We start from the raw sequence: 18539 nt of genomic DNA, 5'->3' as shown, positions 1-18539 counted from the left end.
GGGCAGTATGGTAATTTTAACAATATTGATTCTTATCTATGAGCATGGAATTTTTTTTTATTTGTTGGTATCATCTCTGATTTATTTGAGCAGTGTTTTGTAATTCGCATCGTAGTGATCTTTCCCCTTCCTGGTTAGCTGTATTCCTACGTATTTAATAGTTTTTTTGTTACTGTAAATGGGATTACATTTTCGATTTGGCTCTCAGGTTGGATATTGTTGCTGTATATGAATGCTGCTGATTTTTGTATAATGATTTTGTTGTACAACTCCTAAACTTCGTTGGAGTTGTTTATTAAATTAAAGGGCTTTTGGGCAGAGACCGTAGGGTTTAGAATCATATTGTCTGCAAACAGAGACAGCTTGACTTCCTCTCTTTATATTTGGATGTCTTTTATTTATTCCTCTTGCCTGATTTATCTGGCAAGGACTTCCAGTACTACGTTGAATAGGAGCAGTGAGAGAGGACATCCTTATCTTGTTCTGGTTTTCAAGAGGAATGCTTCCAGATTCTGCCCATTCAGTGTGATGTTGACTGCGGGTTTTGTATAGATGGCTCTTATTATTTTGAAGTAAGTTCTATCAATGCCTGGTATGTTGAAGATTTTTAACATGAAAGGACGTTGAATTTCATTGACAGCCTTTTCTGTACCTATTGAGATGATCATGTGGTTTTTGTTTTTAGTTCTTGTTATGTGTTGAATAACATTTATTGTTTTGCATATATTGAACCTACCTTGCATCTGAGGTATAAAGCCTACCTCATTATGGGGGATTAGCCTTTTGATGTGTTCCTGAATTTGGTTTGCAAGTATTTTGTTGAGAAGTTTTGCATCTATGCTCACCAAATATATTGGGATAAATTTTTTGTTGTTGCTGTTGTTGTTGTTGTTGTTGTTGTTGTTTTTCTGCCAGATTTTCAAATCATGATGATGCCAGTATTATAGAGTGAGTTAGGGAGAAGTTCTTTCTCCTCACAGTTTCCATAGGAATGGTACCAGCTTTTTTATATACATCTGATAGAATTCAGCTATGAATCCATCTGGTCATGGGCTTTGTCTAGTTGGTAGACTTTTCATTACTGACTAAATTTTATAACTCATTAATCATCTGTTCAGGGATTCAATTTCTTCCTATTGCAATCTTGGGAGATTGTAGGTTTCCAGGAACTGAATGACTTTTGAGTAAACAACAAAATTAGGGAAAATATATAAAAAGTAATTTCAAATTAATAACACAAACACAACATAATAAAGATTCTGGGATGCAGTAAAAGCAGTGTTAAGTGGAAAGTTCATAGTGCTACACATCTACGTTAAGAAGGTAGAAATATTTCAGATTAAAAATATAACACCACACCTAGTAGAATTAGAAAAATAAAAACAAACTGACCCCAAAGCTAGCAGAAGAAAAGAAACAACAAAATCAGGGCAGAACTGAACATATTGATACCCCAAAAATCCTATAAAGAGGATCAATGAAATCAAAAGTTGGTTTCCTGAAAAGGATAAATAAGAGCAATAGACCATTAGCTAGATTAGCAAAGAAAAAGAGGGAAAATCCAAATAAGCATAATCAGAAATGATAAAGGTAACATTACAACTGACAGAGGTAACGTGCAACTGTAAATACAAAGAATCCTCATAGACTGTTATAAACAACTCTAGGCATGCAAACTAGAAAATTTACAGGAAATGGTTAAATGCCTGGAAACACATCACTTCCCAAGACTGAATCAGGATGTATTTGAAACTCTTAACAGACCAATATCAAACTCTAAAATTGAATCAGTAGTAGAAAGAAAACCTACCAACCAAAAAAGGCCTCAGATGAATTCATAGTCAAATTCTACCAGATGTACAAAGAAAAGTTGGTACTAATCCTACTAATCCTCTTGAAAATATTCAAAAAATTGGGCAGGAGAGACGACTCCTCCCTAACTGATTTCACAAAGTCAGCAACACTCTGATACCAAAATCTGCAGACACACACAAAAAATTAAAACTACAGGCCAATATCTCTGATGAGGATAGAGACGACAAAAGTCTTCAACAAATGACTAGCAAGCTAAATCCAAAAGCATATCAAAAACACCATCTAACATGATTAAGTAGGCTTTATTACTGGAATGCCAGATTGCTTCAATATACACGAATCAGTAAATATAATTCAACATACAAACAGAACTACAGAAAACCACATGATAATATGATTAGATACATAAAAGTTGTTAAATAAAATTCAACATATCTTTATGTTAAAAATCCTCAACACACTAAGCATCAAAGGAACATATGTCAAAATAATAAGGGATAACTATGACAAATGCACAGCCAACATCATACGGGATGGGCAAAAGTTGTTAGCATTCCCCTTGAGAACTGGAACAAGACAAGGATGCCCACTCACACCATTCTTATTCAGCATAGTACTGTAAGTCCTTGCCAGAGCAATCAGGCAAGAGAAAGAAACAAAAGTTATCCAAATAGGAAATTAAGTCAAATTATCTCCCTTCACAGATGATGTGCTTCTATTCACAGAAAAACCTAAAGACTCCACCAAAAGACTCCTGGAACTCTTAAACCACTTTAGTAAGGTTTCAGAATACAAAATCAATATACAAAAATCAATAGCATTTCTACACAACATTAGCATTTAAACTTAGAGCCAAATTAAGAATACAATTCCATTTAGAATAGCCACAAAAAATAAAATATCTAGGATTACATATAAGCAAGGAGGTAAATCATCTCTACAAGGAGAACTACAAAACACTACTCAAATAAATCATAGATGACACCAACAAATAGAAAAGTATTCTATGAGCATGGATTGAAAGAATCAACATCGTTAAAATAACCATACTACCTAAAGCAAGCTACAGATTTAACGTTTTTCCTATCGAACTACTAATCCCATTTTCCACAGAATTAGAAAAAATCTGTTCTAAATTCTATATTCTAAATTCTATATTCTAGAAAGAATATACAGGCCAGGCGCAGTGGCTCACGCCTGTAATCCCAGCACTTGGGGAGGCTGAGGTGGGCGGTTCACGCGGTCAGGAGATGGAGACCATCCTGGCTAACAGGGTGAAACCCCGTCTCTACTAAAAATACAGACAATTAGCCGGGCGTGGTGGCGGCGCCTGTAGTCCCAGCTACTGGGGAGTCTGAGGCAGAAGAACAGCCTAAACCCAGGAGGCGGAGCTTGCAGTGAGCCGAGATCGCGCCACCGCACTCCAGCCTGGGCGACAGAGCGAGGCTCCGTCTCAAAAACAACAACAACAAAAAAGAATATAGAACTTGAGAACTAGAAAGAGCCCGGTTTCAGAGCAAACTATAAAGTTACAGTAACCAAAACAGCATGATACTGGTAAAATAAAATAAATAACATAAAATAATAAAATATGAAAGCTAAATTTAAAAACAGACACATGGACCAATGGAGGAGAAAAGAGAACCCAGAAATAAAGCTCCATGCTTACAACCTCTGTCCTTCAAAAAAGTCAACAAAAATCAGCAATGGGGAAAGCAACGAGTAAATGGAGCTGAGACAACTGGCTAGTCATATAGAGAAGAATGAAACCAGAACCCCACATTTTACCATATATAAAAAATAAACGCAAGGTGCATTAAAGATTTAAATGCGAGACCTAAAACTATAAAATTACTAGAAGAAAACCTGGGAAATAACACTCTGGATATCATCCTTCTCAAAGAATTTGTGACTAAGTCCTCAAAAGCAATTGCAACAAAAAGAAAAATCGGCAAGTGGGACCTAATTAAACTAAGTACTACTGCACAGCAAAATAAATAATCAATAGAGTTAACAAACAATATACAGAATGAGAGGATATATTTACAAGCCATGTGTCTGACAAGGGTCTAATATTTATGATCTACAAAGAACTTAAACAATTGTAGGACGAAAAAACGAATAGCCCCATTAAAAAGATAGGGAAAGCACAGACACTTCCAAAGATTTACAAGCAGTCAACAAATATCTGAAAAAAACGTTCATCATCGCTAATCATCAAAGACATGCAAATCAAAACCATAATGAGATACCCTGTCACGCCAGTCAGAATGGCTATTATAAAAAAGTCAACAAAGCAACAGATGCTGGTGAAGCTGCAGCAAAAAGGGAATGCTTATATACTGTTGGTGGGAATGTAGATTAGGTCAGCCACTGTGGAAAGACACATATATTCTCCCATTCTGCATATTGTTTGTTTACTCTGTTGATTATTTATTTTGGAGATTTCTAAACTACCTTACAACAGAATTATCATCTGACTTAGCAATCTCATTCCTGGGTATATACCTAAAGGAAAATAAATTGCTTTATCAAAAAGACACATGAACGGCCGGGCGCGGTGGCTCAAGCCTGTAATCCCAGAACTCTGGGAGGCCGAGACGGGCGGATCACGAGGTCAGGAGATCGAGACCATCCTGGCTAACACGGTGAAACCCCGTCTCTACTAAAAAATACAAAAACAAAAAAAACAAAAAACAAAAAAAACAAAAAACCTAGCCGGGCGAGGTGGCGGGCGCCTGTAGTCCCAGCTACTCGGGAGGCTGAGGCAGGAGAATGGCGTGAACCCGGGAGGCGGAGCTTGTAATGAGCTGAGATCCGGCCACTGCACTCCAGCCCGGGCCACAGAGCGAGACTCCGTCTCAAAAAAAAAAAAAAAAAAAAAAAAAAGACACATGAACTTGTATGTTCATCACAGCACTATTCACAATAGCAAAGACATGGAATCAACTTAGGTGTCCATCAGTGGTGGATTGGATAAAGTGAATGTTATATATATGGCATATATTATAATATATAATATATTATATATAAATATATGTATTCTAGGTAAGTATAATAAGTATTATATATAAGTATTATATATTATGTATGTATTATATATAAATTATATATAATTCATATACACACACACACACACACACACACACACACACACCATGGCATACTACACAGCCATCAAAAAGAATAAAATCATGTCCTCTGAAGCAACATAGATGGAGCTGGAGGCCATTATCTTAAACAACTTAATGCAAGAACAGAAAACCAAATACTACATCTTCTCACTTATAAATGACAGCTAAGCATTGGGTGCATGTACATAATGATGAAAACAGTGGACTCTGGGGACTCTTAAAGGGGACAGAGAGGGAGGAGGATAAAGGCTGACAAACTACATATTGGGTACTCTGTTCACTATCTGGGTGATGAGATCATTCCTACTCCAAGCCTCAGTGGTACAATATACCATGTAACAAACCTGCACATACATCCCTTACCCTAAAATAAAAGCTAACATTATAAAAAAGTAAGTTCTATGTACCAAATTTATGTAATATAACTTTAAAAAATGATAAATTATACTTCCTACTTCAGCTGATATCTCTTGATTCACCTTTTACTTCCCAAATTAGGTATTTTTATTTCCCATCTTTCATAATAAGAATCTTATTCCAAACAATGTCAATGTGTTTACTTGTATGATCAGTAAGTATATAATTTGTTGAAACTATTACAGGAGTACCGCAATATACAAGAAACTAAATATAGTTCAAGGTTTCTTTGTGTAGCTTAAGGTGGGAACTCTATATTAATTTAGAAAAGAGTCAGAATTATGTTCAAATTATGTGGTTTGATTATTTTTTGCAAGTGGTAATTCTAATAATTCCATAAGTTATAATTATATTTTATATTTGTGTTACGGTTTTAAGCAATCTTTCTTGATTTAATATTATCTTCTGAACATGTAAAACATGATCATGGTTTAACAGTAATAATTACCTAAAATGTATTCTTAGAGATGCTTGTTACCTCTTTCATCCCATTCCTCACTGTAAATAACCAAATCATTCTTTTCTGGTTTATCGTTCTTGTGCTTTCTTTTGTGGAAATATATACAATTTTTCCCAACTTTATTACACAAAAGTTTGTAATCTACGTAGGATATTTTATTTACGTCTTTTTTTTTTACTTAACATACTCTGAAATTTATTGCATTTCTACTACACAGATCTATTTTTTTTACATTTGCATAGTACTCATTTTAGGAATGCACCATACCTTATTCAACCAATTTCTTCTCCATAGCTATGTATGTTGTTTTCAATATTTTGTCTATTTTCTATATGTGTGGGAGTATATTTATGATAAATTCCCAGAAATCAGTAATGTTGGGCCACAGTGTCCTTCATAGGTGCAGTAGTTGTTAGATTTTGCCAGTTTTCTCTAACTATATTGCACCACCTTACACACTCACAAGAAATGCAGGAAAGTGCTTGTTTCTACACAGATTTGCCAAAGGAGTGTGTGGCCAAGGTTTTAATAGGTGAAAAGGGGTATCTCACTGTAGTTTTAGTGTGCATGTTTTGTTACGAACAAAATTGAAAAGCCTTCCATTTGTTTCAGATTCATTATGTTCTTTTTTTTTTTTTTTGGAATTGTCTCTTTACCCATTTTTTTTTTTTTTTTTTTTTTTTCTGTTGGGTATTTGGACTTTTTCTCTGGATGGCTAAAAAATCATTACACATTAAGACATTAGTCTCCTATCTATAATACACACATTACAAATATTTCCAGCTTTTCCTTTATTTATATATATGAGTAGTTAGGACTGAGTAGTTGGGACTATGGGCACGTGCTACCTCATCCAGCTAATATTTGTATTTTTTTGTAGAGATGGGGTTTCACCTTGTTGGCCAGGCTGATCTTGAACTCATGACCTCAGATGATCTGCCTTCCTTGACCTCCCAAAGTGCTGGGTTTACAGGTGTGAGCCACTGTGCCTGGCTTATATCTCATGTATGTAGGCTTTATTATGGTGTATGATATGAGGTATGGATTCAATATTACCTTTTTCCAGAAGGTTATCCAAACTTTTCAGTAAATATTATTATTTACTAAAAGTCCTTATTGACTCCAGTGCTTTGAAGATTTTGCTTTCTAATTCCAGATTTTCTATTTTGTTTCACCAGTCATTTTTTTTTTCTCTCTCACCATGTGCCAGTACCATCCAGTGTAATTTTAGAAATTCTGTAACAAGCTTATTTATTTACTGGTTGGCAGATCCATTCTATTTTCAGGGTTTTTCAAGCTATGCTTAAATATTTTTTTCTTCCAAATGAGCAGTAGAATCAACTTGTCTCCAGAAACAAACAGAAAACCTCATTAAAAAGTCCTTTTTTTCAAATTTTGAGAAAAATGGTGTATTTATGTTTACTTATTATATCAGAGGCTAAAATAATATCTTTCCATTTGTTCAAGTCTCATTTTGTGTCTTTCCATAAGTAAAGTTTTGTGATTTTCCCTAAGCTTCTCATTTAATTTATCCTTGGGTATTATATATTTTTATGTAGCTATTTTAAATATGACTTCATGTTTTATTGTCTTTTAACCAATTCTTTATGTGAATGCTATTAATTGTATAGGTTAATTGTATCTTCCATTAAATTATTTATTTCACCATTGATATCATTTGCAAATGGAAATCATTTTATTTCTCCTTTCTACGTTTGATTGCCTAATTGTTTTCTCTGGTTTAATTGTATTGTCTAATACTTTCAATCAAATATTAAATAATAATGGAGATAGACTAATCTTTTGCATTTTATTTACTTTCCACAATAGCTAAAATAAATGCCACATTTATTTTAATGGCTATTTAATATTCCATAATATGAAACAACAATTTTTTAAGTCAGACCTATACTGATGGAAATGTAAGCAATTTTTATCTTTAGCTATAACAGAAACTGCTGAAAGGACATTTGTTTATAAGTCATTGCAAACCGTATAAATACGTGTGTAGAAAATATAGCTGAATTATTGGATCAAGCGGTGTCTTAAATTTTCACAGATGTTTCAAAATTTATCTTAATATACACATATTTTTTAAAGCAATATTTATGAATTCCTGTCTCTTTTTATTTTTGTCTACATATTGTACTATTCAATACTTTTTTGCCCAAGTAACAGAAAAATAGTATCTGTTTGTAATTTTATTTTGCATCCAATACGAAATATGCAAAAATACAAAGAATACATTAAAGAAAATTAGCCTGGGGCTCATATCCTGAAAGAATATTAACATTCTTCTTTTAAAAAGTAATGATTTACTTAACAATATATTATTTTTATTACACACAATTTTGTTCTTTGCAAACCTTTGCCAGTATTCTTAGCCAGTTTGAAGTGTATCTGTTTGATGTTTTTGTGGCGATTGTACCACGCACAAAACTTTAAAACATTATATGGTGTATTTTGTTATCTTCATTGATAAGTTTTATGGAATACTTAGGCCTTCTAAACACCACGTTTCTTGAAAACAATAACTCAGGTTGTTTCTATCTAAAATTTCTTATGACTTATTTTTTTACACATAGGCATTCTATTTGGAATGTATTTTGGTGAAAATTATGGCAGTATTTACTTTTTTCTTTTTAGATTTTCACAAAGCTTCTTGGAAGATTTCATCCATTTTCTATATTTTCCAATAAATTAAACAGTGTTACAATTATCTCCTCCAGAAAAACAAATAGCTCATTCTTTCATATTACTTACATATGCCACTCACTCTTCTAAGGTCTTTCATCTAATCATCCTAGCATCATTATGAGAAAAGTTATGTGATTTTCTTTATTTTACAAATAAGGCAAACTAAAGAACAAAGTGATTATATAATGTGACCACATTCATATAACGGGTAGGGATAGTGCTGAGATGTTGGGAACAAGTTCCCCAAAATCTGGTGATAAACTGGCCCCAAAGTTGGCCATAAACAAAATCTCTGCAGCACCGTGACATGTTCATGATGGTCATAACACGCACGCTGGAAGGCTGTGGTTTTACCAGAATGAAGGCAAGGAACACCTGGCCTGACCAGGGTGGAAAACCAGGTAAAGGCATTCTTAAGCCACAAACAATAGCATGAGCAATCTGTGCAGGACATGCTCCTGCTGCAGTTAACTAGCCAAACCATCCCTTTATTTTGGCCTATCCCTTCATTTCCCATAAGGGATACTTTTAGTTAATTTAATATCTATAGAAACAATGCTAATGACTGGCTTGTTGTTAATAAACATGTGGGTAAATCTCTGTTCAGGGATCTCAGCTCTGAAGGCTGTGAGACCCCTGATTTCCCACTTCACACCTCTATATTTTTGTGTGTGTCTTTAATTCTGCTAGCGCCACTGGGTTAGGGTCTCCCCGACCGAGCTGGTCTTGGCACTGAGATGCAAACCTAGGCCATCTAAGTCTGAAGTCCATGTGCTTTTTACCATGACGAGATACTCGCTGGAAGAATTTCCCCATGAATTTTCTAGTATTCCCCTCTACCACTCAGAATGTGTCATTTACTTTAGAAACCTGTGTTCTGTCAACTTCACCTGCGATCTTTTGCCGTGGGTGCCCCTCACCGAGTCTTTCTGTCCCCTGTTTAACATTAAATTTAGAAGCTATTCACATATTTTGTTACATGTGGTTTTATGGGCATTGTCTTTGTGCAGGAGGAATACAGGGCCCTAAGCTTGGAAGGGTCTCTTGCTTGGTCTCATGTTTTGCCATCACTTTCCTTAAAGTCTTAATAATTTTTAATAAGAAGTCTCACATTTTCATTTAGGACTGGGTACCACAAATTAGGTAACTTGTCCTATATATATGTTTCATGGACATTTCTGTTGGTTTAATCAATACTAGGAATCCTACATTTCCCTTTTCTTGTTTCCTTTAATTGATTACAGACACAATAAAATAAAAGTAGTAGTCCACATTGCCAGTTTTGTTTTTTGTTTTTATTTTTGGGTTTTTTTTTTGAGATGGAATCTCGCTCTGTCACCCAGGATGGAGTGCAGTGGAGTGATCTCGACTCACTGCAAGCTCCACCTCCTGGGTTCACGCCATTCTCCTCCCTCAGCCTCCCAAGTAGCTGGGACTACAGATGCCCGCCACCTCGCCTGGCTAATTTGTTGTGTTTTTAGCTTTTTAGTAGAGACGGGGTTTCACCGTGTTAGCCAGGATAGTCTCAATCTCCCGACCTTGTGATCTGCCCACCTTAGCCTCCCAAAGTGTTGGGATTACAGGCGTGAGCCACCGTGTCTGGCCCCACATTGCCATTTTAAGTCAAATTCAGAAGGTTTAAACAGTTTCCCTGAGGTCACAAATTCATGAGTGAGTATTGAAGCCAGAAGTGCTTTATTTCAGAGACTTTGCTCTTTCTACTTCACCATGACTCTTTGCTGAGAACAACAACCTCACAGAATTAAAAGAATGGCTTTTTGGAGATACAGCATCATTAACATAGTGTATAAGATTGAGTCACGTCTTTGGGCCACGTGACAGACTGAGTGCACACAGCTGTCGTTCCAACCCCACCACACTGAAAAGCTACATAAATTATAATTAAAAATACTACATTGCTGAGCTTGAAAGATAGGCAGGAAACTAATGTCTAAAGAAGTAAGTGCCACATGTTCTTGCCCAGGCCCACCATGTTCTCAGACTGCATACTGATGCCAGAGAAAGAGAAAAGTCCAAATGCCAGGTCAAGAGACTCTATAGGACATTTCCTAACATGGGGAAGCTACGCCTCAGGTATCTTCTTAGAACCTGGAGCTTCAAAAGTCTATTCAGTTCTCAAAAAATAAGATAGAAAATTTTCAACTCAGTGCTATGGAAATAATGAGACATACTGACATTTTTCTAGAGCTTAGTGTAGCAAAATACAATGTTACTAATCAAAAACTGAAAGCTCAAGCATTTCTTTATTAAGGTTTGTAACTCAAATTTAAAATGAATTTATTATGCATGATTCCCAAGCCTCAAAATTAAACAAAATCTGATCTTGGGTCATTAAAACTTCTGGAGGCTTGAGTAGGAATAAACTTCAAACTGCTTTATAATAAACTGTTTATACTTCAGGCCTTGCAAGATGCAAAGAACAATCAAACTTCAGTGAAGATAAGCTTACAATAGAAATAAAATTATAAATATAAATATAATTCTATTTGGAAGATGAGTGGGCAAAATAAACAATATAATTAATGCACCAAGAATGACAAATCATGAAATTATCAGGAGAAGCCCATAAAATTTTGATTAAAATGATTAAATCAGTAAAAAAAACAATAGTAGCATCTCTTAGGAAAAAATTAGATGATATGAGAAAGAAAGTTTAATTGAAAATGAATCAACTAGAAAAATTACGAAAAGCTAGCAATTACATCCGAGTCACTTTAAATGAGATACAGTTGATTATACTCAGCAGAAGAAAGAATTTAAGAATTGACTGATTGATTCAAGGAAATTGTTGCAATAGATAAGGAGATGGAAATCGTGAGAAAAAGGGCTAACATAAAAGATGGAATCAGCCTGGGTTCTAGAAGGGTGAATAAGGAGAGCAAAATAAAATTAAGAAGTTAAGATGTAGTGATATTTCCTAATTTAAGAAAGATATTAATATTAAAATTATCCCAGGCAGGATAAATAAAATCCATTGCATACCTACACATATCTCACTGACACTGAAGAACACCATAGACAAAGGTAAAATATTAACAGGAAACTGCCCATTCTATTTTCTGGTCTGAATGCGAAGAGCTTAGAAGTCATCACTCTCATCCCCAAAACAAGAAAATAGGCTGAAAAAATGTAAAGTCAATAACCCTTCCTATATCCATTAGAGAAGTAAGATGATAGAGCAAACCACCACTCCGGATTCTGGAAAGACACACAGGTAAAATGGAATCACAGCTTCCCTAGAGCATGCTGAGGACATAAAGATTAGGTGACCACCTGCTAAAGATGAGCATATCAGAGAGATTAAAACTCCTGGGGAACAACCTCAGTGGATCCCCCTGCCCAACTATAGTGTGTTTTACCTCCAGCAGCCCTACCAGGTTATCAGAGTGAAAATCAGAAAAAAATCTTTTCCTGCTTCCAGCAGCAAGAAGGGAAAAGCAATTTTGAAATATACCCAGAGAGCTCCTTTCTTCTTAACGAAGGCCTGCCTTCAAGGGAAGCTATTTTATCAGAGCCCAACATAGGCCTAATTTGCCTGAGGGAAGAGAAATACTCAACTCCAGCTCTCTTTAGCCTTCTTGTCTCCTGTAAAGAGGAGGAGAGGGGAATCTAAGAAGCACTTGCAGAAATCGCAGCCCTTGGACACAGGCTTACCAAAAGATTCAGAGCTAATTATAAGACTAGAGAACGCCCCACAACCCTGCATCTTACTGCCACATTAGCAGGGCTCCTGTATAACAACAAGGGATGACAGCTAAAAGAACTTTAAGCTTAGAACCCTATTTAAAAATGAGTCTCAAAGGATGCCCAAAAACAGCAGGGGAGATGATAACAGGACACTAAAGGTAATTTTAGCCTCTGACAGAGCTGCTACAGTCAACAGTAAGTGTTGCCAGACTCCTAGCCAGATATACATAAAACCTCACTCTAAGAATGGACTTTTCTGTTTCTTTTATCTGATATACACTTTCCTGCCCTCAAATGCATGTGTTCTTTTATGAATAGTGTCATATCATGCCTACAGTTTCCATCCCAACTGGCTAATATGATAAACCAGCAATGGGTCCTGATTTTCTGGGCATACTGATGATATTCAAGGTATATCATCCCAAGGTATTCAGCTTGGGTCAAATAGGAAGTGTGATGACTCATTTTCCTTGGCACAACAAAAGGCTTGTCAAAAATAAACAGAAGGAAGCCATAAAGAAACTTCTTCAAAGATGTGCCTGCATATGGTTGAACAGCACCAATTTAAAATACTTTAATTATTACATAGCACCTAAATTAATGGTTCTGCAGCCATGAGAACATCTTAGAGGCAGGTTGTGAAAGAGGTTTGCAGTCCCCTCCAGCACATCCGTAATGAAGGTGCTATCACTAGCACTCTTACAAATCTCCATTTCTATGCAGTCACTTCAATATTAGTTCTGATCTGAAAATTGTCACATGTTCATGGGCCAGAAATTTGTTTTTAAGGTAATTCATTTTAAATCAATTTGACCACTGCAAGTACATCTTACCAAGATTTATTCTCAAACTCTAAATGAGGCATTATAAATTATTTTATTTAAAAGATACGAGAAGAAAGAGAAAATTAGGAACAGACGTGGAAAAAAGCAAAAAGAGAAAAAGTGCAATGAGTGGTACAGAAAGTATTTGTTTAGGGGCAAGACAAGTTCTGGCTTCACTATCAACTCTGCAAAGGTTTCCACACAACTTCTTACTTATTTATTTTGTACTCAGTCTTCTTATATGTTATGAAAGAAGAATAATAGCTTATTTAGCCATTTCATAACATTGGACTAAGAGATCAATTAGTAATTGAAGAAGAGTACTTTGAAAGTACAAAGTATAATATAAATATCATCATAATTATTTTGCTAATTAATGCATCTTGGAAATGTTTAAATTTTCCAGTTGTTTACTAGCACTAATAGCCATCATTTCTTTGTTGTCTGATTTTCCTGAATGGTCCTCAATCTCTTGCATAAGGGCTCAAAAAAACACAGAGAAACACACACACTTGATTAACACCTTGCATCCTTGATCAACCTGTTAGTTTGCCTGGGCCATGGAATGCCAAGATATCTGATGAACCATTACTTCTGAATGTGTCTGTGAGAGACCTTCCAGAAGAAATTTACATTTGAGTTGACGGGCTGAGGAAAGCACATTGGCCTCCTCAATACGGATAGACCACATTAAACCTGTTGAGGGTCTGAGTAGAATAAATTGCCAATAAAGGTTGAACTCTCTCTTTGCCCGTTTCAGTTGGACATAAGTCCTTTCCTGTCCTCAAAGTAGGACTTATATCATTGGCATTTCTAATTCTTAGGACTTCAGATTGAGAAAAGAATTTACACCATGACTTTTCTGAATATCCAATTTGCAGATGACACATTGTAGGACTTCTAATCCTCCATAATCATGCAAACTAATTTCTTATAATAAATCTCATATTAGATATAAGATATATACGTCTTATATCATCTTAGATATCTTATATCTCATCTTAGATACAAGATATCAGGTGTTTATAAACCACATACGCCTGACATGGTTTGACTGTATCCCCACCCAAATCTCATCTCGAATTGTAGCTCCCATAATCCCCATGTGTCATGGGAGGGCCCCAGTGGGGGACAACTGAATAACAGGGGTGGGTTTTTCCTGTGCTGTTCTTGTGATTGTGAGTAAGTCTCGTGAGAACTTATGGTTTTATAAAAGAGCAGTTTCCTTGCACATGCTTTCTTGCCTGCTGCCATGTAAGACGTGTCTTGGCTCCTCTTTCACCTTCTGGTATGATGATGAGGCCTTCCCCAGCCATATGGAACTGTGAGTCCATTAAGCCTCTTTTTCTTTATAAATTACCCAGTCTTGTGTATGCCTTTATTAGCAGTATGAGAACAGACTAATACAGTAAATTGGTACAGGTAGAGTGGATGATGCTATAAGGATACCTGAAAATGTGGTAACAACTTTCGGACTGGGTAACAGGTAGAGGTTGGAACAGTTTGGAGGGCTCGGAAGAAGACAGGAAGATGTGAGAAAGTTTGGAGCTGCCTAAAGACTTGTTGAATGGTTTTGAACCAAAAAGTCCAGGCTGAGGTGGTCTCAGATGGAGATGAGCAATTTCCTGGGAACTGGAGCAAAGGTAATTCCTGCTACGCTTTAGCAAAGAGACTTTGCTCCTGCCCTAGAGATCAGTGGAACTTTGAACTCTAGAGACATGATTTAGGGTATCTGGTGGAAGAAATTTCTAAGCAGCAAAGCATTCAAGAAGTGAGCTGGGTGCTCTTAAAAGCATTCAGTTGTATTCATTCACAAAGATACAATTTGGAATTGGAACTTATGTTTAAAAGGAATGCAGAGCATAAAAGCTCAGAAAATTTGTAATCTGATGATGTGATAGAAAAGAAAAAGCCATTTTCTCAGGAGACATTCAAGTCAGCTGCAGAGAATTGCATAAGTAATGAGGAGCCAAATGTTAATTGCCAAGACAATAGGGAAAACGTCTCCAGAGCATATCAGAAGTCTTCACAGTAGCCCTTCCCATAACAAGCCAGGAGACATAGGAGGAAAAGTGGTTTCATGGGCTGGGCCCAGGGCCTTGTTGCTTTGTGCAGTCTCAGTACTTGGTGCCCTGCATCCCAGCTGTGGCTAAAAGAGACCAACATACAGCTCAGGCCATTGCTTCAGAGAGTGCAAGCCTCAGATCTTTGTGGCTTACATTTGGTATTGGGCCTGTGGGTGCACGTAAGTCAAGAATCGAGGTTTGGGAAACTCCGTCTTGATTTCAGAAGATATATGGAAATGCCTGGATGTCCTGGCAGAGGTATACTCACAGAGAACCTCTGCTAGGGGAGTGCAGAAGGGAAATGCGGGGTGGGAGCCCCCACACAGAGTTCCCACTGGGCCACTGCCTAGTGCAGCTATGAAAAGAGGGCCACCACCCTCCAGACCCCAGAATGGTAGATTCACTGACAGCTTGCACTGTGCACCTGAAAAAGCCTCAAACAGTCAAAGCCAGCCTGTGAAAGCCAGGAGAGGGGCTTTACCCTGCAAAGTCACAGGGGTGGAGCTGCCCAAGACCATGGGAACCTACCTCTTGCATCGGTGTAACCTGGATGCAAAACATGGAGTCAAAGGAGATCATTTGGGAGCTTTAAGATTTGACTGCCCCACTGGATTTTGGCCTTGCCTAAGACCTGTAGCCCTTTTGCTTTGGCCAGTTTCTCCCATTTGGAATGAGTGTATGTACTCAATGCCTGTACCCCGTTGTATTTAGGAAGTAACTAACTTGCTTTTGATTTTACAGGCTTATGGAGAGAAGGGACTTGCCTTTTCTCAGATGAAACTTTAGACTATGGGCTTTTGAGTTAATGTTGAAATAAGACTTTGGGGGACTGTTGAGAAGGCATGATTGGTTTGGAAATGTAAAGATATGAGGTGGAATAATAAGGTTTTGCTGTGTCCCCACCCAAATCTCATCTTGAATTATAGCCTCCATAATCCCTATGTGTTGTGGCAGGGACCCGGTCAGCGGTAACTGAGTTGTGGGGACAGGTTTTCCCCGTGCTGCTCTTGTGATATTGAATAAGTCTCACAAGAACTGGCAGTGTTATAAAAGGGCAGTTCCCTTGCACACTCTCTTGCCTGCCACCCTGTAAAACATGCCTTTGCTCCTCCACCTTCTGCCATGATTGTGAGGCCTCCCCAGTCATGTGGAACTGTAAGTCCATTAAACCTCTTTTTCCTTATAAATTACTCTGCCTCAGGTTTGTCTTTATTAGCAGCATTGGAACAGACTAATACAACACCCTAATGGTTCTGTTTCTCTGGAGATCCATGGCTACTACAGCCCATATCTGCATGTCTTCTTTGAAGGAAGCCTTTGAGCTCCAGAAACCTCTTTGCCAGTATATGTAGGGAGCTAGAAGTAATTAAGAGTATGTAGGCCTGGCTCAGTGGCTCACGCCTGTAATCCCAGCACTTTGGGAGGACAAGGCAGTTGGATCATTTGAAGTCGGGAGTTCAAGACCAGACTGACCAACATGGAGAAACCCCATCTCTACTAAAAATACAAAATTAGTCGGGCATTGTGGCACATGCCTGTAATCCCAGTTACTAGGGTGGCTGAGGCATGAGAATTGCTTTAACCCGGGAGGCGGAGGTTGCAGTGAGCCAAGATCACACCATTGCACTCCAGCCTGGGCAACAAGAGTGAAACTCCATCTCAAAAAAAAAAAAAAAGAGTGTGGTGTCCCCTACAGCATATTTTAGCCAGTGACTGCCTGCTGAACAGTATGAAAGAAAGCCTAGAAACCATAACCTATGTTTGGTAGCATGTGACATAGCTAACTTGTGGGAAGAGGCTTGCCTTAGGCCATTCAGGGTGCCATAACAAAATATCACATATAGGATGGTTTATAAAAGAAACATTTATTTCTCACAGTTCTAGAGTCTGGGGAGTCCAAGAGAAAAGCAACAATAAATTTGACGTTTGGTGAAGTACCCATGTCCTGGTTAATAGGCTACTGTTTTCTTCCTGTGTCTTCACATGGTGAAAGGGAAGATGGAGCTCCCTGAGATCTATTTTATTAAGGGAGCTAATCCCATTCATGAGGCCTTCATCATGGGTGATTTATGACCTAATCACCTCCCAAAGGCCCCATCTCCTAACATAATCAACTTAGGGTTTAAGATTTCAACATATAAATTTGGCGGGAGGACACAAACATTCAGTCTGCAACATGACTGAAGCTACTTCTGCAGCATGTCAACGGACCTACACCTGGTGTGACTTCTTTCTTTTCCCTGTCCTACCCTTTCTCTCCTTTAAGAGTTTTTCCTGTGAAAACTTCCTCAATGAATCACTTGTGCAAGGATCCTCTTCTGAGAGTCCACTTCTGGATGTTAAACATCATATAACATTGCTCAAGCTTTCTCTTTTGGCCTTCAAGTATCCCATGCAGGGAATTTTCTAACTGCCTCTATGATCTAGGGTGCCCTGTGTGCTAGAGGCACTAGTGTCATCTGTGGAACTTTCAATGGTCAGGACATATAAGAGAATATTTCAATAACTTTGAAACTGGTGAGGCCTCAGTTTTCGTTCAGCACGAAACACTATTATTAAAGAGCAACGCACGCTTAATATTTCAGTTTTCACATGTGAAATTAACCTTGTTTCAAGAATGCTTGTTTTTTTATTTTAAATAATTTGAAAAATGTTATAAAGCAAAGAAACAGCTAAGAGTAGAGTCTAGGTACCCGGAGAAAACTTATGAAAATGTAAATAAGATGTTTTTTATATTAATTATGTTTATATTAATTATATTAATAACCTCTTCTCAATTATGAGACTAGATTTCCAAATGATTTTTGATACCTTCTTCCATGGCTCTCTACATATCATAATACCATAGATGATAAATCAAGATACAAAATTCCTCTTTTTAGGGCTTTCCATAAATGATCGGTAAATTGGGGTCATCTTCTTTAGTCTTACTGCTTCTTCTCAACTCCTTCTGAAACCCAGTAGTTTCTGGAAGCACCGTGCAAAAGCACATGAGGATGCTATGCTAGAGATGTTCACTCCGGGAACAATCCAGGTTATAGGCAATTCTAAGCATATATTCCTATGCACATTTCCTTGACTCTTATTCAGTTACACAGAATCACTCATTTCGTTTTTTTAAAAAGTGTTTCATTTAGGTTCAGGAGTATATGTGTAGGTTTGTTACATAGGCAAACTGCTTGTCTTGGGGGTTTGGTATGCAGATAATTTCATTACTGGGTAATAATCATAGTACTTGGTAGGTAGATTTTTTATTCTCTTCCTTTTACCACCCTACACCCTCAAGTAATCCTATGTCCATTGTTCCCCTTTTTATGTCCATGTATTTCTCACAGTTTAGCTCTCACTTATAATTGAGAATGTGTGGTATTTGTTCTTCTGTTCCTGTGTTAGTTTGCTTACAACAATGCCCTCTGGC

The sequence above is a fragment of the Papio anubis genome, chromosome 10 (genome assembly GCF_008728515.1).
Source record: "Papio anubis isolate 15944 chromosome 10, Panubis1.0, whole genome shotgun sequence".
Classification (NCBI taxonomy): domain Eukaryota; kingdom Metazoa; phylum Chordata; class Mammalia; order Primates; family Cercopithecidae; genus Papio; species Papio anubis.
Note: the sequence above shows the minus strand (reverse complement) of the source record.